We start from the raw sequence: 16931 nt of genomic DNA, 5'->3' as shown, positions 1-16931 counted from the left end.
AGGGAAAACAGCCACAATTTTTTTTTTCCAGTAAAGTTGCTGCTCCAGTCTCCAGCGGACAGTTTTCCAGGCAGAATGGAAGGTCTGGTCATACTCCTGACTCTGTGGAGAGAAGTTATAGTCCATTTCTAGAAGATCTTAGCAGGGAACCTTGTGATCAGTATTAGAGGGGCCCTGCCTCCAGCTAGGTGGAGGAGAGGCATTACTGGGTTTACTGAAATGTGTGGATTCAATGGCCTGGCACAGCAGCCCCAGAGGACTACAAGGCATTAATAGACACTGGTGCAGTGTACCCTAATGCCATAAAGCTATGCAGGGGCAGAATCCATTTGTATTTCTGGAGTGACAGGGGGATCCCAACAGCTGACTCTATTGGAGGCTGAAATCAGCCTGATTGGGAATGAGTGGCACAAACACCCCCTTGTGACTGGACCAGAGGCTCCATGAATCCTTGGCATAGTCTATCTCAGGAGAGGATATTTGAAAGGATCCAAAAGGGTATTGGTGGGCTATTGTTATAGCTGCCATGGAGATGGAGGACACTGAACAACTGTCTACCTTGCCTGGTCTTTCAAATGATCCCTTTGTTGTGGGGTTGCTGAAGGTTAAAGAACAGCAGGTGCCAATTGCTATCACCAACACTGCATCGGAGGCAATACTGCACAAATCAAGACTCTGCAATTCCTATCCATGAACTAATTCATCACCTGGAGAGCCAAGGAGTGATCAGTAGGACCTGCTCACTCTTTAACCGCCCCATATGGCCAGTGCAAAATTCTAACAGAGAAGGGAGGCTGACAGTAGACTCTTGTGGTCTAAATGAGGTTGTGCCACCTCTGAGTGCTGCCATACTAGACATGTTGGAACTTCAATATGAACTGAAGTCAAAGGCAGCAAAGTAGTGCCATAATTCATATCACTAATGTGTTTTTCTCAATCCCTTTGCCAGCAGAGTGCAGATCACAGCTTAGTTTTCCTTGGATGGGTGTCCAGTGCACCTGGAATCAACTGCCCCAGGGGTGGAAACACAGCCTGACCATCTGCTATGGACTGATACAGACTACACTGGAAGAGGGTGGAGCTCCAGAACACCTCCAATACTTTCATGATATCATTATATGGGGCAATACAGCAGAAGTTTTTGAGAAAGAGAAGAAAATAAAACTAATCCTTCTAAAAGCCTGGTTTGCTATAAAACAAAGTAAGGTAAAGGGACATGCACAGGAGATCCAGTTTTCAGGATAAAATGGAAGAATGGACATCAGCAGATCCGAATGGAGATTTGTTACAGGGCTTGCAAGGGTTGCAGGAGTGAAGAGATAGACGAGAATCTTGACTTCATGATCAGAAGGCTGGATTTATTATTATATGATATATGTTACATTATTACTATGCTAATAGGAATAGAGAGAGAAGTTCAGAAGCTTGCTAAGCTAAGAATAGAAAAGGAATGAATAAACAAAGGAGCTCTCTCTGATTCTGTCCCAGAGAGAGCTCAGTCTCTGATTGGCCCTTAATTGTACACATGCAACATGGGCCAATCACAGGTGCACCTGTTGCATTCCACAGCAGCAGATAACCATTGATTACATTCTATTTCTGGGGCCTCAGCTTCCAAGAAGAGGGAAAAATCCCAAAGAAAGGATTTTTCACAAAAGATGTCGGTGACAGAGATTATTAATAAAGTAACAGAGATGTCTCCACCAACTACCAAGAAAGAAGCACGAGCTTTTTTAGGTGTTGTGGAATTTGCCCAGAAGAAGAATGATTTCCAATGGGGCCCTGAGCAACGACAAGCCTTTGAGCAAATCAAGCAGGAGATAGTTCATGCAGTAGCCCTCAGGCCAGTCTCAACAGGGCAAGATGTAAAAATTGTGCTCTACTGCAGCTGGAGAGAATGGCCCTACCTGGAGCCTCTGACAGAAAGTGGCAAGGGAGACTCAAGATCGACATCTAGGTTTTTGGAGTAGGGGATACAGAGGATCTGAAGCCCCCCATATTCCAATCAAAAAAGAGATACTGGCAGCTTATGAAGATGTTTGAGCCACTTCGTAGGTGGTTGGTACTGAAACACAGCTTCGTCTGGCACCCCATTTACCTGTGTTGGATTGGATGTTCAAAGGGAGGGTCTCCTCTATACATCACGCAACTAATGTTGCATGGAGTAAATGGGTCACACTGATCACACAACAAGCTTGGATAGGAAACCCCAGTCATCCAGGAATCTTAGAAGTGGACTGGTCAGTAGGCAAAGGTTTTGGAATGCTGCCAGAGGAGGAGATAACACATGCTGAAGAGGCCCCACTATATAATAAATTATCAAAAAGTGAGAAGCAATATGCCTTGTTCACTTATGGATCCTCCTGTCTTGTGGGAAAGCATTGGAGATGGAAAGCAGCTGTATGGAGTCTCCTATGACAAGTCGCAGAAACTGCTGAAGGAGAAGGTGAATTGAGTCATTTTGCAAAGGCGAATGCCATCCAGTTGGCCTTAGTCATTGCTGAACAAGAAAAATGGTCGATACTTTATACTGACTCATGGATGGTGGCAAATGCCCTTTGCGGGTGGTTGCAGCAATAGAAGCAGAATAACAAGCAACACAGGGGTAAACTCATCTGGGCTGCTGCACTGTGGCAAGATCTTGTTGCCAGGGCAGAGAACTTGGTTGTGGAGGTGCGTCATGTAAATGCTCATGTACCCGAGAGTTGGACTATTGCAGTTTGAATTTATTTTATTGATTCCTTGTAAAGTGGTTCATTCTGTTGTACCCTCATGTTCTCTCTGAGTTGGTTTACCCCTGGGTTTTACCCTCCCTCAAAGCTGTCCCTCGTACCATTCCCCGCCCCTTGTTCCAGCTCTTTCCCTGCCTGTCAAGGCAACCCAGCCTCTTATTCCCAAACCTTCCCTGACTGCAACAGCCTTTTGGATTTCCCCTATTCCTTGAAGCCCCATTGGCCCATGTGACCCATCCTCTCCACCCTCCTACCCCAATTGGCCCCAGACACTTGATGTAATCCCCTCACTTCTCCCCTGAGGATTCTCTGTTTGTTAGCTGTTTGTATCCACCCCCTGATTTGTATCTGTACAAAACTCCTTGCACAGGAGTGCCCAGGGCTCTTTGTTTCTGATCCCTTCACCTGGAATAAACCCTTTCTTGTGGAATCTCAAGACAGAGAGCCTTCTTTCTCCTCTGCCTGGTCCCTGTCGTGGCTTGTGTCTGGCCCCATAGAGCAAGTGGGTCTAAAGGTTCTGCCTCTGGTAAATCCCATACCAAGGCAGTTCCCCACTCCTGCTGTGGCACCGGAGTTCTAAGAGCTAGCCTGGGTTCCAGCAGTCACTTCATTGGGCCACTGAAGAACATTGGAACAACCAGCAGGTGAATCAGGCTATTAGGATTGAAGTGGCTCAGCTGGATTTGGATTGGCAACACAAGGGTGAATTATTTCTAGCTCGGTGGGCCCATGATACCTTGGGCCATCAAGAAGTGCAACATATAGGTGGGGTCATTATTGAGGGTTGGACTTAACCATGGGCACTGTCACACAGGTTATCAATTGATGTGAAACGTACTGCAATCAAGCAGGCCAAGCAGGTAAAGCCTCTGTGGTATGGAGAGGCTTGGCAGATTGACTATATCATATTCCCTCAAACCTGTGATGGCAAGTGCCATGTGCTTATGATGGTGGAAGCAACCTGGATGGCTGGAAACATATCCTGTGCCCCATGCCACCACCCAGAAAACTATCCTGGGCCTTGAAAAGCAAGTCTTACGGTGACATGGTACTCCAGAAAGAATTGAATCAGATAATGTAACTCATTTACAAAACAACCTCATAGACACTTGGGGCTAAGAACATAGTATTGAGTGGGTGTATGACATTCCCTATCATACACCAACCTCTGGAAAGATTGAATGATGTAATGGATTGTTAATGACTACACTGAGAGCAATGGGTGCTGGGACCTTGAAATGTTGGGATAGACATTTAACAAAAGGCCACCTTGTTAGTCAATACCAGAGGATCTGCCAACAAGGCTGGCCCTGCCCAATCAAAATTTTTATATATTGTAAGTGATAAAGTTCCTGTAGTGCACATTAAAAACATGCTGGGGAAAACATCCAGCATTATTCCTGCCTCAGGCAAAGGCAAACCCGTCTGTGGGATTACTTTTGCTCAAGGAGCCAGGTGCACTTGGTGGGTAATGTGAGAGGATAGGGAAGTCCAGGGTGTGCCTCAAGGAGATTTGATTTTGGGTGACAACAGCCAATGAATTAAATTGTATTATATTAATAACTGTCCAACACTGTGTACTGCCACTTTTATGGCAGCTGCGTGCACTTCACCTCACTAAGCACCTCATGGCATGGATCTTAACTACAAATGTTCTGAGGATCTGAGCCTGACTTTTCTCTGATCTTCGCACTCTCACCAATGAAGAATGAACTTTGATAAAACTGAACAAGTGCAGCAGCACTGGAATTGGAACTGACTCAAATGTGCAACATGCAACAATCCAACACCTCACATCATCTTTCTTGCTTGAAAGACTGTTACCAAGGATGAAGACCAAAGTCACAGACTAAATGAATTCAACAAACTTTTTTTTTTTATTTTGGTGGACATTTTATGAACACTTGAAGAGGTGTTCCATAGACTAAGGGAATGATGTCTGTATTGTATATTTATCAAAACAGATAAATAGTGAAGGTGATGGAATATTGAGAAATGTGAAACTTGGCATGACATAAATGGTATGGAATAAGGGGTGGATATTGTCCTGGTTTCAGATGATATAGAGTCAATTTCTTCTCAGTAGCTGCTACAGTGCTTTGTTTTGGATTCAGAATGAGAATGGTGTTGATAATACACTGATGTTTTGTTTTTTTACTAAGTTGTGATTATCCTAAGTCAAGGAGGTTTTTTTCTTGTCTCATGCTCTGACAGTGAAGAGGTTCACTAAAGAAACTGGGAGGAAGCACAGCTGGGACAGGTGACCCAAACTGACCAAAGAGATATTCCACACCATAGAACGTCATGCCCACTATATAGACTGCAGCCAATCTGGGTTTGGGAAGGATAGTCTGGCATCAGTCAGTGGGTGAAGAGCAATTGAATTGTGCATCACGTTTTTTTCCATTTTGATTATCATCATTATTATTATCATTTACCATTATTACTGTATTTTGCTTAATTTTCAATTATTAAACTGTTTTTATCCCAGCATACAAGTTTTGCTTTGATTCTTATCCCCATTCCACAGGGCAGGGGGGGGGAGGGGGGGACAGTTGAGCAAGCAAGCAGCTCTATGGTGTTTAATTTTCAGCTGGGCTTAAAACTATGAAAACCCATTAAATTAGTACTCCCATAATGGAATTATTATTGGAATTACAGCATAGCCTCCACTGTTCAGTTGTGGAGGGGAATAAGAGAGCGGCTTTGGTGGGCGTCTGGCACCCAGCCAGAGTCAACCCACTACACCAATCCATTCATACCTCTCAATAAATAATACTGCATTGTCACCTGATGCCCCAGCCATGTCCCCAGCACAGATTCCTCACTGAGACACCTAGCACCAATTTCCTTGTTGCCATCCTCCTTCCCACCTGGGCCAGTTCCACAACTAATTATGGTGTTAATAAGTTTTTATTTGTGGGGAAAGGAAAGGAGCTGGAGAGAGGAAGCTTTGCAGGGGAAAGGAAAGAGACATTCCTGGCTCATTCATCAGGCAGCTTTCCCCTTCCTCTTGTTTGCTGAGCTTTGACTGAGTCTGCCAGAGCTGTAAAGGAAAAGGAAGAGGAAAAAAGGAAAAAAAAGAGAAACTAAAAAGCAAGAGGAGCTAAAAGGACAGGCAGAGGGAGAGATGTTATCTTGTCTCTGCTAATGATTCATTGTCAAAGGATGGGTGAATGGAGGCAGAGAGCTAAGCATGATTGTGGACAACATAGAGGGGTTTTGCTGGGGGATGCCCAAGGGGGCAGGAGTTAGGGGCAAGGGGATGAAACTGTACACAGGGGCATAAGTGCTGATTAGCAGGAAGGGGAAAAACCCAGTGAACCTGTCCTGAGGAAAGTGGGGGACCCAAACCTTATAGGCCATGGTAACACCCCCTCCTGTCCTGGAACACCAGCCCATGTGTTTCATGAAGCTCATCAAAGGACAAGTACTCTGCATGATTAGGGAATTTTCACCCTATCACAGAGCACCTGGCAGAGCCAGTCTGTGCAAATATCCTTGTCCTCTCCAGGGTAAAGCTAGAGGAGCTCACCACCTCCTCCTCATCTGAGTCTACAGCCTGACTTTGGTTCTGGCAACCATCTCAGAGCCTGGCACCTATCACTACTAAAAAATAGGTGGTTGTGATCTCCTGGGTTGGCCCTGGGCATCACAATTACCTGATGGTGGCAAAAAATGATGGCAAGATGAAAGCCTATCGCAGAGCCATGGAAGAGAAACAGCATGAGTCAAGGTCACAACCCTGTGGAGAGAGCAGTCTCAAATCAACCATTTTGGGGCAGGAGCGCCAGAAGACTCAGGCGCACCCATGTCAGCTAAGAGTCTTCTCTGACAAACAACACCACAGGGACAAAGCTGTCCTCCTAAGGAACAGAGATGTATTTTTAAGAAGCAGGCAGAGAAAAATCCTGGCAGAATAAGGGCTGGGTTGTGTCATGACTGTGATGGGAAGCAGAGGGAAATGAGGACTTTGCTGGATGCCTAGATCTTCCCCATAAAGTGACACATACCTCCATGAGCAGAGATTTTGGGGAAGTTAGGCTATTCTTAGCATCCCTCTCCCACCTTCTCCTCTGGATATGTAGGCCTCATCACAATGCCTGCACTCTTTCTCACTGCTACAGTCACCATCTGTGAGCCCTACATACAATATTACTGTGAAGACAAAATGTTTATTATGTGTTTTCATTCAAAGAAAACTTCCCATACATGTTAAAAGTCACTGTCAGCAGTTTCTTTATGCTTCCTTTGGCAAGGGTCTAGCAGAGAACTTATTTTACAGCAAAATATTTATGGCCCAACAGAAGCACTACTGACAATTTGAGATTCACAGCTCCAGCCCTGGGCAATGAGGCAGGTTTTTCTGAGAAAGTCTTCTACAGACAGCAACAAGAGACAAAACCACCATTAAAACAGGATGGGGGGAAATCCTCCTTGAGTTGCCTTTTCTGTTTGTCCTCACCATGATATCCGCCACCATCTCAAACCATGAGATTCTCAGGCTCTGAAACAAACTCATCTGGAGCTTGGGTTCTGAAATGTTCCCAACCCTGGTGGCAGGGCTAGATTTGTGCTGAACTAGGTGGGGAGTAAGGACATGTGGAACCTTACTTCTCTGCTCTTCTCTCCCCTCGGTCCATCTCATCTATTCAGGGGACTTCACCAACTTTAAGAAGCTTTTTAAGCCCCTTGGGTGTGGATTTTCGCAACACTGGGACTGGCAAACTCAAATGTTGGGTTCGCAATCCCAACTGTTGGGCTTTGCAAACCCTCGGACAAAGGGTCTTGCTTGGAGCACATGCCTTTATTTAGCAAAAACACAATATGCAGGAAAAGCCAAGCATCTGTGCAGGCGTAGGTACTTTTGAGGTGGGAAGAGTTGATGCTAGCAAAGCAAACCTCTAGGAATCATAAAACAAACAATCATAGAATGGCTTAGGTTAGAATGGACCTTAAAGATCATCTCATTCCAAACCCCCAGCCATGAGCAGGGGCATCTTTGACTAGACCAGGTTGCTCCAAGCCTCATCTAACCTGGCCTTGAACACTGCCAGGGATCGGGGGTGTGGCAGGATGTGTCCTCCCCCTCTCTACCACAGATGGTTGGTGCATAAAGAGATAACCTAGGGGCTGAAAGGCCCAGCAAGGGGTCATCTCTGACACCAAAAGGGCTCAGGCCTCAGCTACAAATCACCATCTTAGTCTGGAGAGCAGATGTGGGAAGAGATAAAATAAATATTCTTGACTGAGACACACTGTTTTGCAAACTATAAAAGACACACGAGTTATCACAGAGGTAGAAGCCTTCTAAACACACACCCTGACAATTGTTTGAGACTTCTCCCCAGAGTTTGGATGCAGATTCCGTGGTTACTTTCCTGGGAATTGAGGGAAAGGATCTCGATGTGTGCCCCACCAACAATGGGATGGTAAGATACATGGAATACTAAGTTGTATGATTTCTTCACTAGCTGTAAAATTAATAGGTACCTTTAATCTCGCACTGTATATATCTACTAGTATTCTCTCTTTTTGTCCTTATTCCTGTGTGGTATTAGTTTAAGTCTTATGTCTGTTAGTTTTGTATCTATTAAATAAATAATTCATTCTACAATGGACTGAATCAGCCATTATTAAAGAACTTGGGAACGAGAGTAGGTTTTGGGGTGGTGGCTGCCTCAATAAAGCTACTGCCTGCTGCTGGAGGCCTGGGAAAAAGTCAAGGACTTATCTAAACCTCCACATCCTTTTGTAACAGGGGGCCATAGCTTCTTTGGGCAACTTCCAGTGTCATTTATGAATCATGAGCACCTCAGAGCTGCAACGTAATAGCTTGGCTCACCAGTGGAGAAGGACAAAGTCTGAAGGCATTTACCTCCCTGAGGCAGGTATAAATGGGGCAGACAGTAACTCGAAAGGGCTCTCCCGTGCTGCTTCTCATGGTACTGAAGACTTCGCAGAGAAAGGTGATGAACCCCAGCCAGCGTTCCACATCCCGCTGCTGCAACTCCTCCCACATGGTGAAGTCCTTCTGCAAGAAAGACAGAGACAACAGGCTACATCAGCAAAACCACATCACCATGAGAGAGGCAATGGCTGTCTGGAGAGAGAAATAAGAGAAAATTGAAATGACAGGGGAGAAGGAAGACAGACAGTCTCTTTAGTAACAGCAGGGAGATTACTCAACACGTGGAGTAGCTGGAATTTCAACACAGCAAAGCCACCAGAAAGCAGGTACTGGTAGAAATATTACCAACCCCATCAATATCTGTCATGGTTTGTGCTAGACATGGAGTCTCCCATGGCCTGCCATCCCCCCTGGACCAACATGGGGACTCTTTTCCATATGCACAACCAAGATCAAATAAAAGCATGAACAAAGAGGTTAAATGAAATCCAGGAGAAAGACAATGAATGCTGGTGGCCATGCTGGGTTTGGTGGTCCAGGTGGACTTGTCCAGCCTGTTCATTCCTCTATCTTCAGCACAACCAGTGTCTGGCCAGAAGCATCCTAATGGCCTGGCTACTCCCTGGGATCTCACAAAATTATGGTAATACTGGGTCCCTGACAGACCAGAAAAAGATCAGTGCAGCCTAGGCTTGGCATTGAAGGGTCACCCTGCTCCTGAGCTGATGGTTGCCATGACAAAGGATTATCCAAGTGACATGATTTATGGAGCTGGGGAGTCCTCCAGCTGGGGACATGTTGTGGGTTGACACTTGCTGGATGCCAGGCACCCACAAAAGCTGCTCACTCACTTCCCTCTAAACCCTCTGCAGCTGGACAGAGGAGAGAAAATTTGACAAAGGGTTCATGAGTTAAGGACCTGGAGAGATGGCTCACTAAATAATATCAAGGGCAAAATATTACAGCGACCTGATGAGGTCTTCAGGGTGAGAGAAGTGGATGAGAATCTTGGTTGATGATCAGAAGGTTGGATTTATTGATATATGATATATAATACATTATAACTATACTAAAAAGAATAAAGAGAGAAGTTGCAGAGGCTGCTAAGCTAAGAATAGCACAGAAAAGAAAGAATGACAAAGTTCTGTGTCCAGCAGAAAGCAAGGACAAACTCTCCTGTGAGTGGTCAGCAAATCCAAACACTCACAGAAGCCCAATCACCGCTGCACCTGTTTCATTCCACACCAGCCGATAACAATTGTTTACATTCTTCTTCTGGGGCCTCAGCTTCCCAGAAGATGAACAAATCCCAAAGAAAGGATTTCTATGAAAAAAATGTCTGTGACAGCAAAACAGGCTCAAATTAGAGATATAAGGTGAATTTATTACTAACAAAATCAAAGCAGGATAATAAGAAGTAAAACAAGACCTTAAAAAAACACCTTCCCCCCCACTCCTCCCTCCTTCCCAGCTCTGCCTCCTACCTGAGTGGTGCAAGGAGACAGGGAATGGGGGTTTTGGTCAGTTCATCACTGTGAGAGTCTGTCCAAATTTTCCCTCATCTGCCTCACGATTGTCCTTGGGAGACCACTGAAGAGAAGACCCCCCTGTCTAGAATATCTGGCTCTGAAGGAGAAAAGTCACACACCAAGGGCCCTGAGACCTGAAAGCTCAGTGTTAAGCTATTGTTTTCACAGGTGTGCTTGCTGTATGCTAAGAAGGAGGCACCGTGCCCCGTTTGTAACAATAGCAGCTTTGGAAGCTGTCCCACCTCTCGGCCTGGCTGGACTTCTCCTGAGTTTCAGGTGGTCTCCCACAGAAGACCCTCACCTGTTTTACAACCACCGTGACAGACAGACTGAGATGTAAGAAGCCTCTTCATCAAGGACTGAGACATGAAAAGGCCCCTCTGCTCCTTCCAAGGACTGGGACTGAAACCCTCAACCCGGGGGAGGTGTGGGGGGGAGGCAAGCTGACCAAAGCGAGATGTTTGCCTGCAGGTTGGGACCACTGGAGCAAGAAAACAATGGCTCTCATTTACTGCTGAGAACATAGATTACCTGTTACATCTGTTCCCTATTGTATCTGTTTCCCCTCCCTCACAATTTTCAGTAATAAAAACCTCTGAGTTAGCTAGAGCCTTTGAGATCTCCCCAGCGTAACAGGCGGATCCTCGACAGGACTGGACCAAAGGACTTCGTCTCTGCGTTGGTAGCAATATCCCCTCTCCCTCTCTCTCTCTCTCTTTTCTCTCTATCTTTTTCTCTCCCTTAATCCCTCTATCACATTTTTGCTGTGGTTGTTTCAATAAAACTGCATTTGTTTTGATTATCACTGCAAACCCCCTTGTACCGTGTTGGTTTTTGCACTCTGAGATCACTCCTACGAACCATCAGGTCATCTGTTCACTAGGACAGATCCTGACAATCACCCATTTATTTCTCTTGCTGCTCAGGGAGAGGAGTCCTTCCCCTGCTGCACCATGGAGTCCCTCCCACAGGAGACAGTTCTCTGCAACGTTCTCCAACATGAGTCAATCTCACAAGCAACAGATCTCTGAGAACTGCTGCAGCGTGAGTCCATCCCACAGGCAGCAGTACCCCTCAAACTGCTACAACATGGGTCACTCTTCCACGGAGTGCAGTCTTTCAAAGACAGGCTGCTCCAGCATGGGATCAGGGCCCCTCTCTCCACAGATCTCCCACAGGATTACAGCCTCCTCTAGACATCCACCTGCTCTGGCATGGGATCCTCCACAGGCTGCGGGTGGATCTCTGCACTGCTGTGGACCACCATGGGCTGCAGAGGGACAGCTGCTTCACCATGGTCTTCACTACAGGCTGGAGCACCTCCTCCCCCTCCTTCTTCACCAACCTTGGTGTTTGCATGCTGTTCTCCTCACACTCATGCCTTAAGTTTTAGTTTTCATATTTTTAGATTATGTACTGCCTTAGTGTGTGAGTCTGAACTTCATATAAAGTGTTAGTACGTTCTCTTCACAGGGTAGTGAAACAGAGTGGAAATTTTTCAGAGTAGAAATCCATTTTGGATTTAGGTGAAATGTGCCACTTTGAATTATCAAGTCTGTAGCTTGCAAGCATAACTGTTTTGGTCTGCATTCAAGACTGCCTGTTCTCACAAAAAACCTATGCTCGAAAATACTGCTTCAGCCGAAGGACAGAGATAAGAGGGGCCCCTTGAACTTGAAACAGACGGAGACTGCGGCTGAGGCTGTGGGAGACAGGGCCGGGTGACCCAGGAGTTCTTTCTATACTTTCTGATAAAAAACTAGATGCAAGGGTAACTAGCTGCAAGTGTAAAACCAAAGCTGAAGTTGCAGAAGACAGGGCAAGATGACGCAGGAGTTCTTTCTGTACTTTCTGATAAAAAAAAAAAAAAACAACCTAGCTGCAAGTGTAACGGGAAACCAGTAAAATGAACATGTATGAACCTATTGTGAAATTCTATGCATATAAATTAGTAAGGGAGACAAAAAGGATCGGGAGTTCTCAGGGGTGCACATGTCCTTTAGGGGGACAACGATCCCCACATGCATCCAGTGCTGTAATAAACATACCGGCTTTATAACTTTTACAAAGTTATGCAGTTTGGTTTTTTTTTGCAAATCAGTAGGTAGACAAAACAATCCTTTTCCAGCTTGAGAACCAAGGACAGCCATTACAGCCTCAGGTCCAAAAAGCATAAGCAATAGCGAATTGAAGAAAGCAAACAAGGAGGATGGGACTCCATAACCTGAAGCTGTAATTGGACAATTAACCTCAATATGTAAATGGACCAAAACTTATAAAAGTGTGAAGATTCATGACCAGTCGTCTATCTTGTGTCCATTTTGGGTCCATCTTGGGTGTAGCCACAGCCAGGCTCTTGTATTGCCCAAGGTGTATCCTTTAAATGCCTTTTTATAAATACCTACTTTATTCCTTTAACTCTGTCTAGTCTCTGTTCCAGGTCAGCCTCTCTAGGCATCAACATGTTCTCACTTCACTCTTCTTAAGTCATAATTAAAACTGCCCCACATCCTTTCTTATTGTTTTTAAACATGTTATTACAGAGGCGTTACCACCATTTCTAATTGGCCCAGCCTTGGCCAGCAGCATGTCCCTCTTTGGAGTCACCAGGGATTGGCTCTGCTTCTAGCAGCTTCTCACAGAAGCCTCCTCTGTTACACCCCCACCCCCCCCCCCCCCCACCAAAAACCAGGCCATGCAACCCAATAAAAGAGAAAAAAAAGAGGGTTTCCCAAAGGCAGGATATAAAAAGGGATGTTTGTGTTGGGAGTGTGTGACAAAAAGAAAAGCAAATAAAAACCTTTCTAAAGTATGGTACAAGAGAATGCATTGCACTCAGAGACAAGAGGATTTCTCTGTGCTCTCTGCAATGCTACAGAGCTTCTTGCATGATATCCGATGTGATTTTGTTTGACTGTCTCCATGGTGACCATTCCTTGGTATTTAAAAGTAGTAGACACTACATAGTAGAAAGTTAAAGAACAGGACAAGTTTGTTATCAACACTGTGTGTTCCCAGTGCATGTTGCATGACATTTGAAATCCAGCAACTAAATAAGTTATTCTTTATCTTCTTCATCTCTGTTTATTCCTACTGACTGAGACAAAGGGCTTTGCTGTTGTGAATGCTCTGACCTGCTGCTGTATTCTGGAAACCCAGAGAGATATGAAGCCACCATACCAAAGTTTGGTCTCGTGGCCTGGACAACACATAGGAGGTATTTCTTTTGAAATAAAGGAAAGTAAAGCAGCTGCTAAAGAAAGAGATGCAAAATTATTTACATGACAGAACTCTATGAACAGAAGATCCAAGACAGGAGCTATTTATATGTTTCATTACAAAAGGACAAAAAAATTACATCTGCAGGAAAAAGCTTTGTAAAATAACTGAGGCACTTATTAACCAGACAGTGATGACTAATTTATCTCTATACCCATTTCTGTAAGGCAATTGCCCAACTGTGTCTGTGACTCTGAAGTCAACCTGCAGCGAGATCTTGTTGGGTCTTTTCAGACTCTCTGGGGAAGTTTGCAGAGTTCATCCCTTTATTATCCAGCCAGTCCCATGGAGGAGAGAGTTATTTTCCAGCTCAGGTTATAACCCCAAGGTTACCAAATTATTCATTTTGGAGTTTTCACTTGTATTTTAATTTTAAAAAATGTCAGAGAAATTATGTCCTGACTACTGAGAAATTTAAAAAAATGAGTGATAGCATCCCATGTCCCTCTTCTGCTTCATCCACCCATAAGGCACGCAAAAACCACCCTTTGAACCATGGAGCTGTTCTTTGTTGCCCTGAGATGTCTCCCTCCTCTGACACTGAGCTGTCTTCCACATCTGTCTTGGGGTGACTTCATAATACTGTATCCCCTATCGTCTGCTTTATGCCCAGACATGAGTCCTGGACCTTTAAGTTAGGTCTGGGAGAGAAGGTGGTGGAATTCATTCGGTGGCCTGTGTTCAAAACTTTGCTCCAGTCCGAAACACCAGAACATCGCCAGGGGCCCCCCCATGCCTTGGCCCAGAGGTCAGATCTGAATCCCGGAAGGAGCTGAGCCACACTTACAGAAAAGACACTGAATTTACCAACTCTCCTCCACAACAAAAAAGTTCATTATCTAACAATATTCACTCTTTTTTGTGCCTGCCAGCACCCTGCTTGTTAAATAAACAGTTTTTTTCACTTTCCTCAGAGCCTGCTTTGGAGACATGGGCTGCTGTAACCTGCCTTCTATTAGAGGACATGCTCATTTCAGGATGTTTTCTCATAATTTGTCCAAAACCGGGACTGTTGGAGAATTTTGCTCAGAAATGGCTTATAGAGTTTTGTTCAGACATGCCATAATCATATACAGCTGATGGAAAAGTAAAAGGCAGCTGTGAGGAGCAAATTCTCACAGCCTGTTTCTGTAAACAGCTAAGTTCTCAGGCAGTCTTCTCATAACAGATAAACATTCTGTCCTTGGCTGTTTTGGGAACAGACATGGAGGTTTTGAGAACCATTCATATCAGGGTGAGAACACAAATCTTGGTTTCAATAACAAACCACAGGTATTGAAAACAAAAGGAGGGATTAATGTTTTGGCTGTAGCCTATGATGAGCTCGGGTTTTGCAACATGTATGAGCTTAATTAACACGGTTATAAAAAACTGCCTGGTGAATCAATAAATCGGAGTTCGATGCTGATCAAAGGATGGGTCGTCTCCCTTCGCTTTCCACACAGGACAGCATCTCACATGGCTCTGGCCCCCAAGCCATCCTGCCCCTTCCAGGTTGGATGTGCTCCAACAGTTCTCCTGTCCTGCCTGAGAAGGTCCACACTGATGCACACAGGGAACAGTGTAGTATTTCAGTATCCTTGGGGCATGCTAGAAAAGTCCTAGCATCTTGGGATAACCACATGAGCTCTGTCGTCCCAGATTACTGGGAAAGAATAAAAAGCACCACAGGAAACTCTCTTCCCTCCTGTTTCTGCTTCAAGCACATTGCCCTTCTCCACAGCCTTGCAAAAGAGAAAACTGACTCTTCAACATTTTAAGAAAATATTTTCTGTAAAAAAAACCCCATCAAACCAACCAACCCAACAAAAAAATTCCATAAAATAACCCTCAAACCAAACCAAACTCATCAGGCCCAGGATGGGAGCTGAACAGGAAGGAATGCCACCACTCAGTACCCTCTTTTTTCATCCTATGGGACCCAGTGGGTGATGCCACCAAGCAGAGACACCAATGAACACTACCCACAACTTTGCATCTGAAGAAGACCCTTGCAAAAGAAAAGGGACTGGGGTCTTTTTTTATCTGCTTGTGTAGACTTTGATGGACCTCCATGAAGGACAGGAGCAGGGGATGGAATGTGAGATGGATTCAAAGGTCACTGTGAAAAATGTTTTTGTGATTCGTGTCGATCGGCAATTGAATCAGTAAATGCTTGTATCTGCTGTGTCGAAAGTGGACGCGTTCCCTGGGATAACTACAAAGAACGGTTTTGAAACTTTCTGACCAAATAAAGCATTGAACAAGAAAATAGAAGTATAGTAAAGACATGAGGTAGCAAAACCACTGATGCTTAGAATAAAATAGATGAAGTTGTGGTAAAGCTAAGGGATATTGCAACAAAGCGACTAAATGCTTATATATAATAAAAATCTTGATGCACTTGTATGAGACTAAAATTATGTAGCAGACTCTGGTGAAGGGCTTCCCTCCAGATGACCATAAGATGGAAAGGAAGCCAATGACCACCTGGAAAGATTATGAAATTGCTGATCCCAGCTTATTGATATTTGCTGATTCGGAATAACACAAGCACTCTGTAAAATGCTGTGTAGGCTTAAAAAAAGTATATACACTTTGGCAAACTTGTAAGTGGTGTGTGCTGTTAGTGGAGTGGTGACTCCCCAGCCACCCAGGGCTGCTTGCTTGCTTTCTTTAAAATAAAAAATATAAAAATGAAATTTGGTTTGGCTATTGAAATTTTATATTAGTCACCATTAAAATTTTCACCTAGATGGGGCACAATTTTGCAAAATGAGATTGTTTGCATGTTCTTTGCAAAAGGGAAGTGTGATATCGCTTCCTTTGACAAAGTAGAAAAAGCACCTTTTCAGAGGTAAGGATTACATTTTTTGGACCATGCTTGCCTAGAGGCAAGAGTTTTGCTTGTACAGACATGTGATTCTGTGAACCCTTATGGTACCTGGACTTATAGTGCTATGGTTCTCCTGAAGCATCCTGAGATACCAATCTGGTTCAGCCCCACAGGGCGGTGCTACACCAGTGTCATGGTGTGCACGAGGTAGGTGGTCCAGGGAACTTTGTCCTTAAATTTGGCCTTTAGACAGTAGATTTGGCCAATACCATAGCTCACACAGACAGGCAAGCCAACCTGAATGTCACCCATGCAGAGGTGTCCCACCTCCCTTGGTTGTCCATGTTTGAGGAAACCACTGCTCTCTTCTAGGAATTAAATCAGTGGAGATATGGGTACAATTCATCTGGCTGCATGTTGGCCATGGTCCCAGCAGTATCTGCAACCCATCATGCTGGACTTTGAGAACATCAAAAGCAACTCAATTGCTTCTCCAAAAGGTGTGCAATAAAAGTGGAGGAGCCAGACCAACAGTGTGGGAGAGGTGAAGAGCTGGTCAACAGAGAAGAGCAGCACAGCAGAGAACCAAACAAATGTCCTATGTGCCTGGGGCACATCCAAAGGAGCCATGCCCTGACCCACAGACCTCTGCACCACTGATGAGA

General features: G+C 44.7%; 1 pseudogene; it reads right to left on the bottom strand.

Moving 5' to 3' along the window:
- The window catches only part of LOC134431520 (CBP80/20-dependent translation initiation factor-like), a 184208-nt pseudogene that overhangs the window by 11062 nt on the left and 156215 nt on the right, over positions 1 to 16931 (bottom strand).

This window comes from Melospiza melodia, chromosome W (genome assembly GCF_035770615.1).
Source record: "Melospiza melodia melodia isolate bMelMel2 chromosome W, bMelMel2.pri, whole genome shotgun sequence".
NCBI classification, from domain to species: Eukaryota; Metazoa; Chordata; class Aves; order Passeriformes; family Passerellidae; genus Melospiza; species Melospiza melodia.
This window is presented reverse-complemented; position numbering and strand designations above follow the sequence as displayed.